Below are 23,278 nucleotides of genomic sequence, written 5' to 3'. Positions count from 1 at the left end.
GGTTGTGCCACAAGCTCCTCTTCAAATGGCTCTGAGCACTATGGGACTTAACATCTGTGGTCATCAGTCCCCAAGAACTTAGAACTACTTAAACCTAACTAACCTAAGGACATCACACACATCCATGCCCGAGGCAGGATTCGAACCTGCGACCGTAGCGGTCGCGCGGTTCCGGACTGACCGCCTAGAACCGCTAGACCACCGCGGCCGGCAGCTCCTCTTCTCCCCAATTCTATTCAATACCTCCTCATTAGTTATGTGATCTACCCATCTAATCTTCAGCATTCTTCTGTAGCACCACATTTCGAAAGCTTGTATTCTCTTCTTGTCCGAACTATTTATCGTCCATGTTTCACTTCCATACATGGCTACACTCCATACAAATACTCTCAGAAACGACTTCCTGACACTTAAATCTATACTAGATGTTAACAAATTTCTCTTCTTCAGAAACGCTCTCCTTGCCATTGCCAGTCTACATTTTATTTCCTCTCTACTTCGACCATCATCAGTTATATTGCTCCCCAAATAGCAAAACTCCTTTACTACTTTAAGTGTCTCATTTCCTAATCTAATTCCCTCAGCATCACCCGACTTAATTCGACTACATTCCATTATTCTCGTTTTGTTTTTGTTGATGTTCATCTTACATCCCCCTTCATGACACTAAACATTCCATTCAACTGCTCTTCCAAGTCCTTTGCTGTCTCTGTCAGAATTACAATGTCGTCGGCGATCCTCAAAGTTTTTATTTCTTCTCCATGGATTTTAATACCTACTCCGAATTTTTCTTTTGTTTCCTTCACTGCTTGCTCAATATACAGATTGAATAACATCGGGGAGAGGCTACAACCCTGTCTCACTCCCTTCCCAACCACTGCTTCCCTTTCATGCCCCTCAACTCTTATAACTGCCATCTGGTTACTGTACAAATTGTAAATAGCCTTTCGCTCCCTGTATTTTACCCCTGCCACCTTCAGAATTTGAAAGAGAGTATTCCAGTCAACATCGTCAAAAGCTTTCTCTAAGTCTACAAATGCTAGAAACGTAGGTTTGCCTTTCCTCAATCTAGCTTCTAAGATAAGTCGTAGGGTCAGTATTGCCTCACGTGTTCCAATATTTCTACGGAATCCAAACTGATCTTCCCCTAGGTCGGCTTCTACTCGTTTTTCCATTCGTCTGTAAAGAATTCGCGTTAGTATTTTGCAGCCGTGACTTATTAAACTGATAGTTCGGTAATTTTCACAACTGTCAACACCTGCTTTCTTTGGGATTGGAATTATTATATTCTTCTTGAAGTCTGAGGGTATTTCGCCTGTCTCATACATCTTGCTCACCAGATGGTAGAGTTTTGTCAGGACTGGCTCTCCCAAGGCCGTCAGCAGTTCCAATGGAATGTTGTCTACTCCGGGGGCCTTGTTTCGACTCAGGTCTTTCAGTGCTCTGTCAAACTCTTCACGCAGTATCATATCTCCCATTTCATCTTCATCTACATCCTCTTCCATTTCCATAATATTGTCCTCAAGTACATCCCCTTGTATAGACCCTCTATATACTCCTTCCACCTTTCTGCTTTCCCTTCTTTGCTTAGAACTGGGTTTCCATCTGAGCTCTTAATATTCATACAAGTGGTTCTCTTTTCTCCAAAGGTCTCTTTAATTTTCCTATAGGCAGTATCTATCTTAAATCTAGTGAGATAAGCCTCTACATCCTTACATTTATCCTCTAGCCATCCCTGCTTAGCCATTCTGCACTTCCTGTCGATCTCATTTTTGAGACGTTTGTATTCCTTTTTGCCTGTTTCATTTACTGCATTTTTATATTTTCTCCTTTCATCCATTAAATTCAATATTTCTTCTGTTACCCAAGGAGTTCTACTAGCCCTCGTGTTTTTACCTACTTGATCATCTGTTGCCTTCACTGCTTAATCCCTCAAAGCTACCCATTCTTCTGCTACTGTATTTCTTTCCCCCATTCCTGCCATTTGTTCGCTTACGCTCTCCCTGAAACTCTGTACAACCTCTGGTTTAGTCAGTTTATCCAGATACCATCTCCTTAAATTCCCACCTTTTTGCAGTTTCTTCAGTTTTAATCTACAGTTCATAACCAATAGATTGTGGTCAGAGTCCACATCTGCCCCTGTAAATGTCTTAGAATTTAAAACCTGGTTCCTAAATCTCTGTCTTACCATTATATAATCTATCTGGAACCTGTCAGTATCTTCAGGCTTCTTCCATGTATACAACTTTATGATTCTTGAACCAAGTGTTAGCTGTGATTAAGTTATGCTCAGTGCAAAATTCTACCAGGCGGCTTCCTCTTTCATTTCTTACCCCAAATCCATATTCACCTACTACGTTTCCTTCTCTCCCTTTTCCTACTATCGAATTCCAGTCACCCATGACTATTAAATTTTCGTCTCCCTTCACTATCTGTATAATTTCTTTTATTTCGTCATACATTTCTTCAATTTCTTCGTCATCTTCAGAGCTAGTTGGCATGTAAACTTGTACTACAGTAGTAGGTGTGGGATTCGTGTCTATCTTGGCCACAATAATGCGTTCACTATGCTGTTTGTACTAATTTACCCGCATTCCTATTTTTTTATTCATTACGAAACCTACCCTTGCATTACCCTGGCATTTATAAGAGTTGAGGGACATGAAAGGTAAGCAGTAATTGAGAAGGGGGTAAGACAGGGTTGTAGCCTGTCTCCGACATAATATTTTGCATATATCTCTATTTGGCATGTATCTCTATTGATAAACATGTCTACTTCTTTGAACTGAGATCACATCTGGTCTACGCTTACATAGTCACGTCGGAAGGAGTGGAGACTGTCTCTTGGAATGGGGTCAAGCGACTTTATGGCATAAATTATAACACATTTAGTTTGGCGCCTACAGTGACAACAACGCCACGCCCAGCGCGTGACGCTTCTAACGTTTGTGCTCACGCTGAACCATCTGCACTGATCACCCAGAACATTGTGTCCACCTACCTGATAGCCGGTGTGTTCACGTTTGACATGGATAACAGAGGTGACGCGTCGTGGCATGGAAGCAGCGAGGCCTTGGCAGGTCACTGGACGGGGCTGACACCGCATCTGCACACACACAGGTCACCTAATTCCCGTAAATTCTGGGGAGGGGGCGATGAGCTCTGACGCATCGTTCAGTCACATCCCAGACGTGTTCGATTGGGTTCAGACCAGGAAATTCTGGGGGGGGAGGTGGGCTGGGGGGGGGGGGGGCGGGGGCAGCACATCAATTGGAACTCGCCACAGTGTTCCTCGAACCACTCCGTCACATTCCTGGTAATGTCATATGGCGCATTATCTTGTTGAAAAATGCCACGGCCATCAAGAAACCTGATCGTCATGAAGAGGTGTTTGTGGTCTGCAACCAGTGTACGATACTCCTTGCTGCATGATGCCTTGCACGAGCTTCTCTGGACCCATCGATAGCCACATGAATGTTCCCCAGAGCATAATGGAGCCGCCGCCAGCTTGTCTCCGTCCCGCAGTACAGACGTGAAGGAGCTGTCCTCTGGAAAAGACAGATTCGCACCCCCCAACCCCATGATGAAGAAGGTATCGGGGTTCATCAGATCGCGTACGCTCTGCCACTGTGTGCCAACGTCCAGTGCCGATAGTCACGCGCGCATTTCAGTCGTAGCTGCCGATGTTTTAACACTGGCACATGCATGGGTTGTCGGCTGTGGAGGTCCATCGTTAGGACTGTTCGGTGTACTGTGTGTTCTCGCGTCCGTCGGCCGTCGTAATTTAATATATTATTATTGTTATTATTATTTTTTGATTGTTGCTGACTTACGTGGTGGGCCTTAATAAAAATGATATTTCATTTAATTTTGATTTACGATTAAATGCTTTCCTGAAGTTCTCTTTTTTAACAACATTAATCTCAAATTATTTGTTACGTTAATGAATGTTAGACTCCCTGAATCTTTTAAAACATGAGCATATAAGTTGAACAATGTAATAAACTTTTCATATTAATTTCCTCGGCTAGTCAGTTCACTTTAAAGCAAGAAATCTTTAATTATTAATTACAATTGCGGCCCACACACGCGCGAGAGTATTTTTCTTACCTCCGTTAACCATTGTATTGTAGGCGGAGTCCTGGCTCTGGCTCTCGGCTATGGTACTCAAAATAAGAGTCTTAAAGCTACGTGTTTCTGCAACTTCGTGCGGCTGTGGAGAAAAATTAATATTATGTTAATAGCGGGCGAGTATTTCGCTTCCGCTAATTTTTCATAAGTTAATATTGTCACGTAATGGCGTCGTTGGCTGCATCGGCAGCTGCGATTGTTGAACTGTAAATTACTTGAATGCAGGTTAATTCAAGGAAGGCGGACATGAAATCGGGATCACCTCTTACAAATTAAAAGTGCACAATAATATTAAATCGGTATATTATATGCTTAACTCATACAAATATGCTTACATTTGCCAGCACTCGCAAGATGTCCGTCTATACACACTCAAGACAAAAGAGGAAGTGAAGTCGACTAAAAAATTAACAAAAGAGCGTATCTTGTCGTCTCTTTAGATCATTTTGTCATAAATTACTTCTTTGCAATCTAAACCTGCACAGAGAAATCATTATTTTACGGCTACATGATAAAAATATATTATTCAATTTTTTAATGTCTCTTCTTGATAAATACTGTTTTTTAAGTCTTTTCGTAATATAGCACTGGGGACGCTATAGTGTCCAGACATATTTGTACTTTGCTCAGCATTAAAATCTGGTATTAGTTCCGCCACAGTTCGGTGCCTGTCCTATTTTACCAGTCTGCCCAGCCTAAGACGTCCGACATCTGTAATGAGGAGTGTCCGACCGGTGTAGCCGAGCCGTTCTAGGCGTTTCAGTCTGGAACCGCGCGGCCGCTACGGTTGCGGGTTCGAATCTTGCCTCTGGCATGGATGTGTGTGATGCCCTTAGATTAGTTAGGTTTAAGTATTTCTAAGTTCTAGGGGACTGATGACCTCAGAAGTTAAGTCCCGTAGTGCTCAGAGCCAATTAGGGGTGTCCGCCCAACACCATGACGTCTGGACGTTGTTCCACCATGATTTCGCCACTTGTTGAAGACACGCACTACAGCACTCCTCGAACAACTGACAAGTCGAATAGTTTCCGAAATGTTCGTGCTGAGTCTCTGGGCTATCACAATGTGCCATCGGTGAAACTCAGCTAGACCGCGCGCCTTGCATTCTACACACGGAAAACACGCTCGTTGATAGTACATCCACTGTGCGTGTGTCTGACTAGCAGTTATTCCTCCCCAGGTGGCGCTGCTATCGCCCGGATGGGTTTATATCGATAATAGGTAGTTGGTCATAATGTTCTGGCTGACCAGTGTATATGCCACTAGCGCTCCCACTGTGTGGTAATTAGAAAGGAGTAGGTAACTACAGGACAGCTGTACTCGTCTTTAAACAAAAGTTTTCTGATGCGCTCAACGTGACTTATGCCAATGCAGAGTAAACTAAATAAAGTGGCAAAGAAAGAAAGAAAGTTCAGGTTTCGAAGAAACATCACTTCCTCACCATTCTTCGAAATTATCGATTCCTTTTCCTGTAATCTTTAACTGAGTTGTTGAGAAATTAATTATTTATACCATTCAGTACTTCTTCTAGGTTTTACTTCTAGATATCTGTCCTCTAGTTCAATTCATTTCTCCAAACAATGGATCTCTATGAATTCGCCTACTGATTCTTCAGTAACAAGTGTTATTGGCTTCCTAGAACTTCTCGCCTTCTTTTCCTTCATTCTTAAATTGAAGTATTCATAAATTAGGTAATTATAACACTCAGAAATTCTTCTACGTGTTACTTTGAGAAATAACGATGACGTCGCCTGCGAAAGTTGACATTGCCAGCCTTTCCTCGTACACATTAATCACGTCACGTGAAAAGCGAGCTACGCCAGACCTCAACCGAGCCGGAAAGCTCTTTGCAGTTGCAGTTAAGCAGGTATTCCTGCTCGCTGCCGATCAGCGAACGGGAGAAAGCGCTCCGTGTGGGCCGCGCCATTCAGATAACTCGGCCGCTGATGAATCGAGAGAACGTTCATCATTACATGGTCGTACAATATTCACGGCGCCCACTGTAGCAGGATCGAACAGGGCGGGCCACACCGATGCAATTAGCAGCAGCATAATAGAAAAAGGGAAAATCGCTCCTTCCGGTGTTTATTAAATTTGATGGATGCAATTACCAACTGCAAAGCAACGCTCTCTACGAGCCAAAGCAATAGGTAACGTAACGGACAAAGGAAAAGGCTAAATTTTTATTCTCGTTTATGAAAGTCAAACAAAATATAGCGGGGAAACGAGTGTTGCCTTTTTGCAAGTGCAGCTCGACCCTGCTGGAATCCATCTCTGCCGACGTGCCTTCACGAGCCATTCGGTGAAGTTGGATGAGTGCTTTGTGTAAGGAGAGGCGATGGGTATTGTAGTATTTTACAGCTGACGACTTCTCCATCGCAATAGTCAGACTCCAATAGATTACAAAGAACGATTCGCCAATTGCTCATCTCTTTTTACATAAACTGCGTGCTGCACTCTGAAGCAACTGAATGACACACGTAACTAAGCTGAGGGGCTAAGAGCCACGGGAAGTGTTTTCCGATTTCAAGATGTCCTATAGCGTCTCTTCCGAAAACAAATTGCAACAGTTATAGCTGTTACGAAGTGCACCTGTCCTACATACCTACGGAAAAATATTAAAATAACTTGCGACGTTCATAACCGTGTTTCCTGATCTCTGTCTTCTCAGCCGAACAGCAGCTTCAAGATTAGCGACTTGCATTAGAAGCGTCAAGGCTCATCACTTCGCTTGAACCCTCTATGTATCAGACTTTGGAATTGTTACACTGAAGAAACTTGATTATTTCATATGTCACCCTTCGCTTGCGCCCCTTCTGTGTAAGGCAAAGTTAAGTACTGTAATTGCTCATTTTGTAGTAAAACTCTTTAAAACGAATTGTTCGAATGTTGTCTAGCGATCCGAGAAAACAGGAATCCGAGACACCTCACATTTGAAGTCTAGGCAGGATTTAACAAACCCTGTCCCCATTTGTGCATGCGGTGTGTCAGATCACGACCACGCTTGTATTTGCTTTATTGATAGCCGACCTGTACTACATGGAGGAGACGTCGAAATTCAAGGGACTCTTCTTAGGCCATACTTATGATTATTCAGGGGATCTAAAGTGCGTTGGTATGAAAAGTATTGCCCAGTTTCCAGACTACATAAAAATATGCAAAATTTCAGTCTACTTGATACCGTGCTTCATTCGTTACTAGATTAAATTGTATTCAAACAAAAATCTATGCGTATCGTTAAACATTTGTTATCAAATGGTTCAAATGGCTCTGAGCACTATGCGACTTAACTTTTGAGGTCATCAGTCCCCTAGAACTTAGAACTACTTAAACCTAACCAACCTAAAGACATCACAAACATCTCTTCCTGTCTAAACTATTTATCGTCCATGTTTCACTTCCATACATGACTACACTCCATACAAATACTTTCAGAAACGACTTCCTGACACTTAAATCTATACTCGATGTTAACAAATTTCTCTTCTTCAGAAACGCTTTCCTTGCCATTGCCAGTCTACATTTTATACCCTCTCTACTTCGACCATCATCAGTTATTTTGCTCCCCAAATAGCAAAACTCCTTTACTACTTTAAGTGTCTCATTTCCTAATCTAATTCCCTCAGCTTCACCCGACCTAATTCGACTAGGTTCCATTATCCTCGTTTTGCTTTTGTTGATGTTCATCTTATATCCTCCTTTCAAGACACTGTCCATTCCGTTCAACTGCTCTTCCAAGTCCTTTGCTGTCTCTGACAGAATTACAATGTCATCGGCGAACCTCAAAGTTTGTCTGTAAATAACAGCTCATTTATCCTAGCTTCCTATTTTAATTAGATCGTTCTAATAGTACAGGCAAATCACGGGCAGTACTGATCACTAGATATAAAAGCAAGAGAATTCTCAAGTTGATTTTAGCCTTACCGCCTTGAGGCACAGCGACTCCGGGTCCCCGTGAAGGGAGAGGGCAGTATATCAGCTAAGGTGGTACTCCACCCACTTACGAGTGTTTCTATGGCCAGGACAGCTCTGTGGGGAGTCCTACAGACAAAACCGACGCATTCTGTGTTGGTGGTCTGCGTCCATTTGATGCGTACTTTGGCCGCTGGTGTCACAGTGACGCAGCCGTAGCAGAGGGGAAGAGGCCGTGCGTTGTCTTACAATGGCCCCCACACGCTCATTGCGACCACTGGCGCCGATCAGGGTCGGAGTAAAACAAATATGTCTCCTTCGCATACGCTCGAACACCACTCGAGCTAAAATAGAGGAAAGGGGAAAAGTTCCTTTGTAGTTTCTGACACTAGGGTGGTTGTTGTTGTGGTCTTCAGTCCTGAGACTGGTTTGATGCAGCTCTCCATGCTACTCTATCCTGCGCAAGCTTCTTCATCTCCCAGTACCTACTGCAACCTACATCCTTCTGAATCTGCTTAGTGTATTCATCTCTTGGTCTCCCTCTACGATTTTTACCCTCCATGCTGCCCTCCAATGCTAAATTTGTGATCCCTTGATGCCTCAAAACATGCCCTACCAACCGATCCCTTCTTCTAGTCAAGTTGTGCCACAAACTTCTCTTCTCCCCAATCCTATTCAATACCTCCTCATTAGTTACGTCATCTACCCACCTCATCTTCAGCATTCTTCTGTAGCACCACATTTCGAAAGCTTCTATCCTCTTCTTGTCCAAACTAGTTATCGTCCATGTTTCACTTCCATTCATGGCTACACTCCATACAAATACTTTCAGAAACGACTTCCTGACACTTATATCTATACTCGATGTTAACAAATTTCTCTTCTTCAGACACGCTTTCCTTGCCATTGCCAGTCTACATTTTATATCCTCTCTACTTCGACCATCATCAGTTATGTTACTCCCTAAATAGCAAAACTCCTTTACTACTTTAAGTGTCTCATTTCCTAATCTAATTCCCTCAGCATCACCCAATTTAATTTGACTACATTCCATTATCCTCGTTTTGCTTTTGTTGATGTTCATCTTATATCCTCCTTTCAAGACACAGTCCATTCCGTTCAACTGCTCTTCCAAGTCCTTTGCTGTATCTGACAGAATTACAATGTCATCGGCGAACCTCAAAGTTTTTACTTCTTCTCCATGAATTTTAATACCTACTCCGAATTTTTCTTTTGTTTCCTTTACTGCTTGCTCAATATACAGATTGAATAACATCGGGGAGAGGCTACAACCCTGTCTCACTCCTTTCCCAACCACTGCTTCCCTTTCATGCCCCTCGACTCTTATAACTGCCATCTGATTTCTGTACAAATTGTAAATAGCCTTTCGCTCCCTGTATTTTACCCCTGCCACCTTCAGAATTTGAAAGAGAGTATTCCAGTTAACATTGTCAAAAGCTTTCTCTAAGTCTACAAATGCTAGAAACGTAGGTTTGCCTTTTCTTAATCTTTCTTCTAAGATAAGTCGTAAGGTTAGTATTGCCTCACGTGTTCTAACATTTCTACGGAATCCAAACTGATCTTCCCAGAGGTCCGCTTCTATCAGTTTTTCCATTCGTCTGTAAAGAACTCGCGTTAGTATTTTGCAGCTGTGACTTATTAAACTGATAGTTCGGTAATTTTCACATCTGTCAACACCTGCTTTCTTTGGGATTGGAATTATTATATTCTTCTTGAAGTCTGAGGGTATTTCGCCTGTCTCATACATCTTGCTCACCAGATGGTAGAGTTTTGTCAGGACTGGCTCTCCCAAGGCCATCAGTAGTTCTAATGGAATGTTGTCTACTCCCGGGGCCTTGTTTCGACTCAGGTCTTTCAGTGCTCTGTCAAACTCTTCATGCAGTATCTTATCTCCCATTTCGTCTTCATCTACATCCTCTTCCATTTCCATAATATTGTCCTCAAGTACATCGCCCTTGTATAAAGCCTCTATATACTCCTTCCACCTTTCAGCCTTCCCTTCTTTGCTTAGAACTGGGTTTCCATCTGAGCTCTTGATATTCATACAAGTGGTTCTCTTCTCTCCAAATGTCTCTTTAATTTTCCTGTAGGCAGTATCTATCTTACCCCTAGTGAGACAAGCCTCTACATCCTTACATTTGTCCTCCAGCCATCCCTGCTTAGCCATTTTGCACTTCCTGTCGATCTCATTTTTGAGACGTTTTTATTCCTTTTTGCCTGCTTCATTTACTGCATTTTTATATTTTCTCCTTTCATCAATTAAATTCAATATTTCTTCTGTTACCCAAGGATTTCTACTAGCCCTCGTCTTTTTACCTATTTGATCCTCTGCTGCCTTTACTACTTCATCCCTCAAAGCTACCCATTCTTCTTCTACTGTATTTATTTCCCCCATTCCTGTCAATTGTTCCCTTATGCTCTCCCTGAAACTCTCTACAACCTCTGGTTCTTTCAGTTTATCCAGGTCCCATCTCCTTAAATTCCCGCCTTTTGACAGTTTCTTCAGTTTCAATCTGCAGTTCATAACCAATAGATTGTGGTCAGAATCCACATCTGCCCCTGGAAATGTCTTACAGTTTAAAACCTGGTTCCTAAATCTCTGTCTTACCATTATATAATCTATCTGATACCTTTTAGTATCGCCAGGATTCTTCCAGGTATACAACCTTCTTTTATGATTCTTGAACCAAGTGTTAGCTATGATTAAGTTATGCTCTGTGCAAAATTCTACAAGGCGGCTTCCTCTTTCATTTCTTAGCCCCGATCCATATACACCTACTATGTTTCCTTCTCTCCCTTTTCCTACTGACGAATTCCAGTCACCCATGACTATTAAATTTTCGTCTCCCTTCACTACCTGGATAATTTCTTTTATCTCGTCATACATTTCATCTATTTCTTCATCATCTGCAGAGCTAGTTGGCATATAAACTTGTAGTACTGTAGTAGGCATGGGCTTTGTGTCTATCTTGGCCACAATAATGCGTTCACTATGCTGTTTGTAGTAGCTAACCCGCACTCCTATTTTTTTATTCATTATTAAACCTACTCCTGCATTACCCCTATTTGATTTTGTATTTATAACCCTGTAATCACCTGACCAAAAGTCTTGTTCCTCCTGCCACCGAACTTCACTAATTCCCACTATATCTAACTTTAACTTATCCATTTCCCTTTTTAAATTTTCTAAGCTACCTGCCCGATTAAGGGATCTGACATTCCACGCTCCGATCCGTAGAACGCCAGTTTTCTTTCTCCTGATAACGGCGTCCTCTAGACAGAGAAGAAAGACAAGCTGCAACAGGGACAGTACTTATATATGCTAAGAAGGTATCTGTCCTTTCGGACATCGGTGACCATGCAGCTAGGGTAACAACAGAAAATTTCCTATAGAACATAAAATTCTCCGACGCCGAGGTGCCAGGAAATCGGTCACGCAAAAATGTAGTGTCTCTTTACAACGAAATGAACACCCTTAGCTGCTTACAGGCGATGAAATACGTCAACGGGGACAAATGAAAATGTGTGACCGGACCGGGACTCGAACCCGAGATTTCTTGCTTACGTGGCAGACGCTTTAGCCGTCTGAGCCACCGAGAAGACAGCGGGTATTGCGACTGCGGGGATTTATCTCTGACACGCCTCCCGCGAAACCCACATTGTCAACGTACTGTCCCGCACTACATTCGTAGTGCCCCTGCTCATTATACTCATTACAGCGGCGCGTTTCCGATTCCCGTAAGAGTTCGGGCACTGTTTGTGCTTTCGCACAGAAGAAGGAGATGGTCAAGTGGCCGGTGAGCCTTAACTATATACATACGAAGTCGGTATCTGTCCTTTCGCACATACGTGTGCGAATGCACAAACAGTGCCCGAACTCTTACGGGAATCGGCAACGCGACGCGAGTAATGAGTATAATGAGCAGGGGCACTACGAATGTAGTGCGGGACAATACGTTGACAATGTGGGTTTGCGGGAGGCGTGCCAGAGATAAATCCCTGCAGTCGCGCTATTCTCTGTGTCCTCGGTGGCTCAGATGGATAGAGCGTCTGCCATGTAAGCAGGAGATGCCGGGTTCGAGTCCCGGTCGGGCCACACATTTTCATCTCTCCCCGTTGACGTATGACATCGCTTGTAAGCAGCTAAGGGTGTTCATTTCATTGTAATTTCATTCTAACGAGCTGCATGGTCACCGATGTCCGAAAGGACGGATACCTTCTTAGCATATATAAGTACTGTCTCTGTTGCAGCTTGTCTTTCTTCTCCGTCCAGCCTTACGTGGCACTTCTCCTAAGGAGTTGGCTAGGAGGAAGGTCTGCAACTGCCGGTCCCATTGGCTGACCACTGAAAATTACCATAGGGGGTCTGATCTGAAAACAGTCTGTTGTCCAATTGACGGAACACTTTGTTCTTGGTATACCATTGGCTAGTGAAGAAACATACCGTTTTCCTTACACAGAGAGCCGAAGCTAAGCTCAGGGTGTAGGTGGAAAGGTTCTGGTCAATCGATGACTGTGCCTGATCGAGGAACGAAGCGTCTTATCATTCCAAGTTCGGAGCTCGATCGAGGAAGGACGCGGAGGACTTTCTATTGCTGGTCTTGAACGTTGAAGAAAGGAAATCTGAGATGTGTAATCGATTCTTCAGAGTGTTGGAGCTGCCTAGCGAATTGCAATGATAAGATCAGTTAGGTAATTTGGAGACAACAATCTCGAAATGTGCACTTGATTCTGTTTAAGCTCATCTAATTCGTTAAATTCATAACCTAAGTTCGGAAAAACTACAACGGTGAGTCATTCACATCCCTGTGCGTATTTTACAAGAACTGCTCACAAAATGCCGGGCAAGAGGCGTTATTTTTCTCTTACCTACATGTTCTATCCGAAACTCTACCATTAATAAGACTAAGATCGAAAAAATTGTCTTTTGGAACTGACAATACGCTTAAACCACACTGTGAAAGGCATCCAATAAAATTGTTTTTCAAGCTTTCTTGTACGTCAAGAATATAGTTCTCATTGTAGTGCACATGGTTGTAAATTTCAGTTTCCTCCAAGTTGTCCATACGGGCAACTTTCTCCATTTTAGACACAACTGTGAGGAAGAAATCACTGGGAGCTATGTTGGAAGAAGACAGGAGGTGAGGAGAAATTTGAAAGCCTAACGATTGCGTCCTGTGCAGAGTGAGCTGGGGGGTCGTCATAGAGCGGAAGCACCCCCTTGGACATCTTCCAAGAAGGCTCGTTTTGTCAGCGAGGGTTCTCACCGCCACGCAGTGCAAGTAATAATTGTCGCGCCTACAGAAATCGCTGCCAGTTAGTGGGCGAGAGGGTGGATGACTGCTCAGAAAGCACGGCGTGTGGGCGATAATATAATGAAAGCCATGCGGCTGAGTCTTTTCGAAAGGTATTGTTCAGGTATGCACTGAGAAATCTCATTAGTTCATCGGCTGATTGCTAACTCTCGGCGTACCATATTCTAACTTTCTTGGTTGCCACTGTCAACACGTTCAGAATCTCCTTTCGGAGCTTTGAAACACTCGACTAATTTTGAAGTGAATATGCATTATATTTCGAGTCGTTAGTTGTGCTCTAAAGAAGTCAGATCGTGGCACTCATAAAGATCTTGTTATGCTATGGACGGAGTACCGCGACACCAAGGAAATCTAGCACAGGTTGTTCCTATAAGCGCCCCGAAGAGAAGCGGCTGACGATGCATCCGTTTCGTCAACGTTGGCAAGACGCTCGTATCGACTCCTCCGACGCAGCATTGCATACTCACATGGACAGTACCAGCCGAGGTGCCGGGGAAGGGGATGGCATGAGGGTGGGAGGGGTGCTTGACCGACAGCCATCGTCTCAGCATCGCCCAGCAACCACTCTGCCGTCCAGACGACGCAATATAGCCCAGCGTCATTTCACTTGAGCCATAGATGTACGCCTGACCACGCCTGTGAACTTGTACGAGCGTTGTCGACGCCAGATTGCGCCACCGGAAGAGGCCGCGCACCTGTATCCGATCTAGCTAATGAACTAAAGAGTTTTCCTGAACGCCGTCTGTCTTGCTGCAGCCACTTTCATCTCCGACGGATTCCTGTAATTCCAGACAATCCATCGCACCCACAACGTCCAGATGAGAGAGACGAACGCCGACCTGAAGGACGGCTCCTCCAGCATCCACTGGAGAGGTCAACAAATCCCACCTCTGCAAGAGAGATATGCCCATAAAATCAAGACATCTTGGAATAATATCTACAGCAGGACAGTAACCAGTCTGTAACTACCATTCTTGGCTTGCCGATCAATACATTACCAAAGCAGATCGCTATGTCACAAGCAAACTCAGGGGAAAATATCTTGATGAAGTGTAGTTTTCTTTAGTGTGACACAGATTGTCATGAATTCGTCTCCTGTGCCAACGTCTTCGTCTCAGAGTAAAACTTGAAGCCTACGTCCTCATTTATTTGCCGGATGTATTCCAACCTCTATCTTACTCTACAGTTTCTACCTTCTACAGCTCCCTCTAGAACCATGGAAGTTATTCCCTCATATCTCAACAGGTACACTATCGTCCTCTCCCTTCTTCTTCTCAGAGTTTTCAGTACATTTCTTTTCTTGCCGGTTTTCAAAAAAACTCCTCATTCCTTACCCCATCAGTTCACCTAATCCTCAACACTCTTCTGTAGCACCACATCTCAAATGCTTCGATTCACTTCTGTTCCGGTTTCCCCACATGTTTTAGTGTCATGCTGTGCTCGAAAATTCTCGAAAATTTATTCCTCGAATTAAGGCGTATGTTTGGTACTAGTAGACTTCTCTTGGCCAGGAATGCACTTTTTGCCAGTGATAGTCTGCTTTTGATGTTCACCTTGCCCTGTCCGTCATGGGTTATTTGGCTATCAAGGTAGTAGAATGCCTTAACTTCGTCTACTTCGTTATCACCAATCCTGACGTTAAGTTTCTCGCTGTTCTCATTTCCGTTGCTTCTCATTACTTTCGTCTTTCTTCGATTTACTCTTAGTACACATCTGTACTCGTTGCACTGTTCATTCCATTAAGCGGCTCCTGTAATTCTTCTTCACTTTCGCTGAGCACACCAGTGTCAGCTTGAATCTTAGCATTGATACCCTTCCACCTGAATTTTAATCCCACACTTGAATCTTCCTCTTATTTTCGTCATTGCTTTTTCGATGCGTAGATTGAACAGTAAGAGCGAAAGACTATATCCTTGTCCTAAACCCTTTTTAATCCAAACACTTCGTTCATGGTCTCTCACACTTATTGTTCTCTCTTGGTTGTTGTACACATTATATATATTAATACACACTCATGCTCATAAATTAAGGATAATTGCAGAATGTGGTGCCACACAACGTGGCACTACACAAAACTGGCGCTAAAACCATAGGCACATAGGGAACACACACGACACAAATCTGTAAGTCTATGGTATTGGCGATAACTTGAGAAAACCTTCCCGAAACATATGTGCTACAAAACGCCATTGTTTCCTGCGCATGTACCCCGACATCAATATGGGATATGATCACAACGCACAAGTACACAGGCCGCACAACGGGTTGGTATACTCTGGATCAGGTGGTCGAGGAGCTGTTGGGGTATAGCCTCCCATTCTTGCACCAGTGCCTGTCGGAGCTCCTGGAGTGCCGTAGGGGTTTGAAGACGTGCAGCGATACGTCAACCGAGACCATCCCAGACGTGCTCGATGGGATTTAGGTCTGGAGAACAGGCAGGCCACTCCATTCGCCTGATACCTTCTGTTTCAAGGTACTCCTCGACGGTGGCAGCTCGTTATCGTCCATCAGGAGGAAGGTGGGACCCGCTGCACCCCTGAAAAGGCTTGAGCAAAATGACGTCCCGATACACCTGACCTGTTACAGTTCCTCCGTCAAAGACATGCAGGGGTGTACGTGCACCAATCATAATCCCACATCATACCATCAATCCACGACCTCCATACAGGTCCATTTCAAGGACAATAAGTGGTTGGTATCTGGTTCCTGGTTCACACCATATGAAAACCCGGCGAGAATCACTGTTCCGAGTATACCTGGACTCGTCCGTGAACATAACCTGGGACAACTGTTCCAGTGACCATGTACTGTGTCCTTGACACCAGGCTTAACGGGCTCTCCTGTGACCAGGGGTCAGTGGAATGCGACTTTCAGGTCTCCGTGTGTTGCACACTGTGGACGTCCCGTACTGGAGCGCCTGGACACGTTTCCTGTCTGCTGGAATCGTTGTCATAATCTTGAGATCACACTTTGTGGCACGCGGAGGGCCCGTGCTAAGACCTGCTGCGTTTGACCAGCCTCCAGTCGCCCTAGTATTTTACCCCTCACAACGTCATCAGTATGTGTTCTTTGAGCCATTTTCAATACACAGTCACCATTAGCACGTCTGCACACTTACTCGCTGCACCGTACTCTGAGAGGCACCAACACACCTCTGCGTATGTGGACTGCTGCCAGCGCCACCGTGCGACGACCGCAGGTCAAATGCACCGCATGGTCATACCCCGAGGTGATTTAAGCCCGCAAACCGCCCACCAGAACGTTGTTTCACCATGTATCAGCATTATTCTTAATTTACGAGCATGAGCGTATTATCCGTCTTACTCTATTCCTCAACCAAGAATTTCAAGCATCTTGTGCCATTTTACATTGTCGAACGCATTTTCCCGTGAACGTGTCTTGATATTTCTTCGGTCTTACTTTCATTATCAGCCACGTCAGATCTGTCTCTCTGGTGCGTTTACCTTTCCTAAAGCCAAACTGATCGCCATCCAACAGATCCTCAGCACGCAGATGAAAAACGGCTAACGAGTATGATTGTGGGGAATGAGACCACTGTGTTGAAGCTCGGCTCCCGTGTGGTTGGAACGAGAGTTTGTCACTGATGGGGGTTTCCGCGCCATTCCAGATACGGGAGGGGAGAGAACGCGTCGCGGTCGGGCGAACCCCGGGTACGGCAGCGCCATCGCTAAATTGGAGCGGCCGGTGCGTAGGCGCGCTGGCGATAGGAAGGAAGGCGCTGTTTTTGCGTGTTATTGTTGCTAGGCTTGTACCGGCGTGAATAGAGCGGCCGGCAGGCAGCCAGCGCTCGGACAATGCAAAGTGCCGGCCCTAACAATGCCACTGGATGTTTGTTTCGCATCCCGCCCCGTCCCGCCGTCCCAGCGGCGCATAGCGCGTGGCCAGCGCGAGCGATCATTCAATGAAACAGAACGGACAAAGTGCGCACGCCGCATGTATGGCGTCGCCCCACATTGTGCCCGCCGCAATTCAGTTTAATTCTCGTTGTTCCGCATCCTTTCCCGTCAATGGACTGAATGCTGCGACTCAATAGTGCCGGCGCTCGGGGAAAAGATACACACATTGTGATGTGTATGTTCTCTGACTAATTACCGTGGACCGGGCCACTAATTCCCGCGTGTTACGCGCCCGTGCGTCCGCGATTGTGTGTGTGTGTGTGTGTGGGAGAGAGAGTGCGTGAGAGCGGGGGTGTCGGCGGCTCGCAGGAGCGCCGGAGGTGGAGGGAACACGCACAATCGGGAACCGTTGCCAAAGAGCCCGTCAGGCTAGAAGCGAGAGAGACAGAGAGAGCGATAGGGCGGTGTTGTGTCGCCTCCGAAAAGGGGGAGCTATAATGCTGTAATTGAACGGACACCGGTTTGCGGCGTCGGCCGTTCGCGAATCGCGAAAATAAGTAATTAAATCAGCGCCGCGCCATAAATTAGCCGGGCATTTGGCGTCCATTACTGTAAACACCGCGGCCGTTACCGCACCGCCTCTTAATGGCCGGCATCTGTGCGCCCTCCTGCCGTGTCCATAGTCGAACTATTTTAATCGCCTCCCGCGATGGAACGGCGAGCCAAAGACATATCTCTTGCTGCCCGGGCTTGGCGCAAGTTTCGTTTTGTTTGTTTTGTCGTGATTTATCCGTACTCGATTCTGAACGGGGTGATAATCCGTTGAGTTAGCACCGCTCTCTTCAGCTGAAATGGTTCGCAGTTCCCATTCGCCAACAGTACTAGTAAGGGCGTTCGATAAGTATTGCAGCACACTTTTTTTCCCGGCCTGTTTCGGTTGAAAAAAAAATGTGGAATTTCTTGTGGTACATCGTGGAATATTCCCACTTTAGCCTCTATAGTTTCATGAAGTACCGACAGATGGCGCCTTGCCGCAGTGGATACACCGGTTCCCGTGAGATCACCCAAGTTAAGCGCTGTCGGGCGTGGTCGGCTATTGAATGGGTGACCATACAGGCCGCCTTGCGCTGTTGCCATTTTCGGGGTGCACTCAGCCTCGTGATGCCAACTGAGGAGCTACTCGACCGAATAGTAGCGGCTTCGGTCAAGAATACCATCACAACGACCGGGAGAGCGGTGTGCTGACCCCACGCCCCTCCTATCCGCATCCTCCCCTGAGGATGACACTGCGGTCGGATGGTCCCGGTAGGTCACTCGTGGCCTGACGACGGATTACCGACAGGTAGCGGCGCTGTACGTAACCTTCAAATCGACGTCTGTAACGGAGGTGTGTTCCAAGCAGAGAGCTGTCATTGAGTTTCTTTTGGCGAAAAACCAAAGCATCTCAGATATTCTTGGGCGCTTGCAGAATGTCTACGGAGACCTGACACCGAACGGAAGCACGGTGAGTCGTTAGCGGGCGAGGCGTCCGTCATCATCGCAACAAGGTCACGCAAACCCGTCCGATCTCCCACGTGCCGGACGGCCGCACACAGCTATGATCCGATTCCTATAATGCTGGAATGTGTCGGCACTCTCATTCGAGGTGATCGACGGATCACAATCAAACATTTCGCTGCTCAACTGGACGTCTCTGCTGGTAGTGTTGACACCATCGTCCACCAATTGGGGTACTGATGCGTGGCCGCTGGGGGTTCCTCGCTGCCTAAGCGAGGACCATGAAAAGCAACGAAGAATCATCCACGCAGACTGCTTGCGCGCTACAAACACACACACACACACACACACACACATATATATATATATACCGGGTGTTACAAAAAGGTACGGCCAAACTTTCAGGAAACATTCCTCACACACAAAGAAAGGAAATATGTTATGTGGACATGTGTCCGGAAACGCTTACTTTCGATGTTAGAACTCATTTTATTACTTCTCTTCAAATCACATTAATCATGGAATGGAAACACACAGCAACGAACGTACCAGCATGACTTCAAACACTTTGTTACAGGTAATGTTCAAAATGTCCTCCGTTAGCGAGGATACATGCATCCACCCTCCGTCGCATGGAATCCCTGATGCACTGATGCAGCCCTGGAGAATGGCGTATTGTATCACAGTCGTCCACAATACGAGCACGAAGAGTCTCTACACTTGGTACCGGGGTTATGTAGACAAGAGCTTTCAAATGCCCCCATAAATGAAAGTCAAGAGGGTTGAGGTCAGGAGAGCGTGGAGGCCACGGAATTGGTCCGCCTCTACCAATCAAAATGGTTCAAATGGCTCTGAGCACTATGGGACTCAACTGCTGATGTCATTAGTCCCCTAGAACTTAGAACTAGTTAAACCTAACTAACCTAAGGACATCACAAACATCCATGCCCGAGGCAGGATTCGAACCTGCGACCGTAGCGGTCTTTCGGTTCCAGACTACAGCGCCTTTAACCGCACGGCCACTTCGGCCGGCTCTACCAATCCACCGGTCACCGAATCTGCTGTTGAGAAGCGTACGAACACTTCGACTGAAATGTGCAGGAGCTCCATCGTGCATGAACCACATGTTGTGTCGTACTTGTAAAGGCACATGTTCTAGCAGCACAGATAGAGTATCCCGTATGAAATCATGATAACGTGCTCCATTGAGCAGTACATACTGACGAAACTAAAATGAGCTCTAACATGGAAATTAAGCGTTTCCGGACACATGTCGACATAACACATTTTCTTTATTTGTGTGTGAGGAGTGTTTCCTGAAAGTTTGGCCGTACCTTTTTGTAACACCCTGTATAATTCTAAACATACAACACGTCTGCGATACTTTTTCTGTCGCGAGTTAAAAATAATGTGAAACTGTCATGTTTAGCTTTCCTTCGAATAAAATCATTTGTAATGTGAATCTCTCTTTGTTTTTTTCCCCTGTTTTCTTACATTCTCACATTTGGCACTACCATTGTTTGCAGTTTCTAGTCTACGACTGATCAATGTAATAAACGTATTCTGACAATAAAAGCGAAAAAAAAGCAATAGGGAAAAAAACGTATGTTTCAAAAATACTTAACGTGATTGGTCGCACGGATTGCAATGGCAGGCCGCCGACTTCGCGGAACTCCTGTGACACAACCACACGTGAACAGCCCTCGCACAAAACGGAGAGGGTCCGTCAACAAGCCATCTTAAAGTAGACAGAGGCTCGAAGCATTGTCGCTATCCGACTTTCAGATATTTTTGAAGTAGATTACGAAAGCAATGCACGCGACCACTGCAGGATTAAGGAAGGACGTATGTGAAGTTGCAATAGTTTTAAAAAAATCTTATATAGCCCAAAAGTTTTCAAGACAGTGTAACTAAATTCGGCACCGTTGTTAAGAAAGGTTATAGGTATACACACATACGTATTGATGCTTTTTCAAGTTATAAAATTTTAATTACAAACAGCTAAAATATTTTCAACAAGGTAAGTTCAAACGTTCCTTTTTTGAAAAACCTATGAGAACGAATTTAATGTATTTTTGCACAAACTTTATATACGATACTAAAAAGATCTGTGGAGCAGAATATTGATATCTTCTTCTGCTAGATTGTTACAACTCTCCAGATTTCCGTGAAAAAGAAAAAAAAACAAATCTTCGGTCTTTTCTCTTGCAAAAATGCCTTACTATGGTAGTAAATGAAAATTCCACCCACAGAATATTTCCCTAAAGTACTGACTAATTCCACACCAAATTTAAGTACTATAACTTGGCTTGTTATCGAAATGTAAATTATGGTAAACCTGAATCAAAGATTTTACAGTGTATTAGGCCTTACTTTATCTGGGTGAACTAGTACAAACCATATGCATTCTCCTCTTCATCCTCTAGCAACATTTTCTTTGCTTGTCCTTTTAGATTAACATGATTTTCAAATTGAATGACAATAATGATAGCTGCATCAGTTCTCCCGTTACCGATTTCCTTCGATATCGACAGTGTGAAAGCACCTGCCTCAAATGCTAGCCTACTTACAGTCCGTAGTCTGCCAAGATTAGTATAGTTAACAACTAAATACCTACATCATTTATTGTTTGCTGATGATCAAGTAGTCGTACCACAAGATGAGGAGGATGCTAACTGTATGTTCAATCAATTAGCAGTAGCATTCAAAACTTGGGTTTTGAAGATTAATTACCAAAAAACAGAATACTTGACTAATGATTTAGATGAGCTATACATTGAAGGAAAGCAAATCAGAAAGATAAACACTTTCTGTTATTTGGGATCCATTTTAGAAATCGCGGGAAAATCAGAGTCTGAAATCAATAAAAGAATTAGTAGCCGACGGAAGATCATTGGGATGCTTCACTCTGTCTTATGGAGCAGGAATGTAATAAGCAAAACTAAAAAATTAATATACAAATCCATATTAAAGAGTGTGGATCTATATGGAACGGAGACCTGGGCAATTAATCTGAAGCACATTAAAAAATTACAAGCTCTAGAGATGGACTTCTGGAAAAGATCGGCAAGAATCTCCAGGAAAGAAAAGATTAGGAACACCGAAATAATAAGGTGAATAGAAATGAAGGAAAGAATATATGACGTAATGGATAGGAAGAAATTACAGTGGTACGGACATGTACGACGAATGGAGAAAGACAGAATACCAAAATTGATACTGGAATGGGAACCGGAGGGGAGAAGAAGAAGAGGACAACGACCTATGACACCCTGGGTCCAAAATATACAGCACACTATGAGGAGAATGGGCGCAGAGGAAGAGGACACACAAGATCGAAACACTGGAGGAATATTTTGAAAATATAGTTTAAGAACGTTTATTCTTTTTATTATAATTTCCGAGCAAATTATTATGTTGGAGATAAGCCTCTGTAATGAGGAAAAGCTCAAAATAATAAAATAACAACTAAACAAACATCATATATTGCAACTCCATCAGGAGTTGCGGAAACAGATGTTGTCTTGGGCCATGGTTTTCCTATCACAGAGTTGGATTCTGAGAGTAGGATTATGTGGTTTTTCACGCACACGCTTTTGTAGAAGCTCTGGAGCTGCTAAACACCGAAATGTCACTGCGTAAAACTACATGAAAACACCGCGGGAATAAATAATATGAGGAAAGACAGAACAACAAAGGGGAGGGGCCCGTGCAAGGTTTCGTTAATGTATTACTATTGCGACACATAGGGGTGGAATTCGAACGTGTTATTCAGGAATTGAACAATGAAATTTCAGTAACACGTAGTAAATGAAAACTCAATCAAAAATTATCACAATTTTGATCACTTTCGCGTATGTTCCCCCTTAAATAGCACTTTTGGTCATTCCGGGACTGTGATATTTTTGGTCCCAGAAAGAAGGAGGAGAGCCGGCCTGCGGTTCAAAGGCTGGGCCCTGCCGCGGCGCGCCCCACCGGCCGGTGTGGCGGGCCAGTTAGCGAGCGCCGCAAAAAGAAGCATCGATAGATTTTCCCTTTGTGCTCTATCTCTGTGTCCATCTCTATTGTGCGGCGACCTCCTTTTGAGAAACTTTGGGCGCTCAGCGAGACACTCTCTATCTGCCGGGGTGCCGGCGCGCCGGAAGACGAGACACCGTGCTGGCTTCGGCTGCAACTCTGCAGGAAGACGGACCAGCAACCCCGACAATGCTCCCGAGTTTTCCTCTCCGTCATCCTGCCACAGGACTGGAAACACGCGCCTTCCAGAAGAAATCAACACGAGAATTAATCGTGTGCGCAAGAAATTAAAGTTCAATCCTGTGCTACCAAATTATTACCACATAAACGGCGACATACTGCGGCAACAGTCCCAAAAGCGTATCAGAAGGCAGTCGTCAGTTTCGACCAGCCATCGTATTTCGGAACTATCGATCGCTAACCTGAACCTGTGGTGTGGGCCGTGTCAGGGACAATTTTGTTATACACTACTGGTCATTAAAATTGTTACACCACGAAGATGACGTGCTACAGACGCGAAATTTAACC

The sequence above is a fragment of the Schistocerca americana genome, chromosome 2 (genome assembly GCF_021461395.2).
Source record: "Schistocerca americana isolate TAMUIC-IGC-003095 chromosome 2, iqSchAmer2.1, whole genome shotgun sequence".
Classification (NCBI taxonomy): Eukaryota; Metazoa; Arthropoda; class Insecta; order Orthoptera; family Acrididae; genus Schistocerca; species Schistocerca americana.
This window is presented reverse-complemented; position numbering follows the sequence as displayed.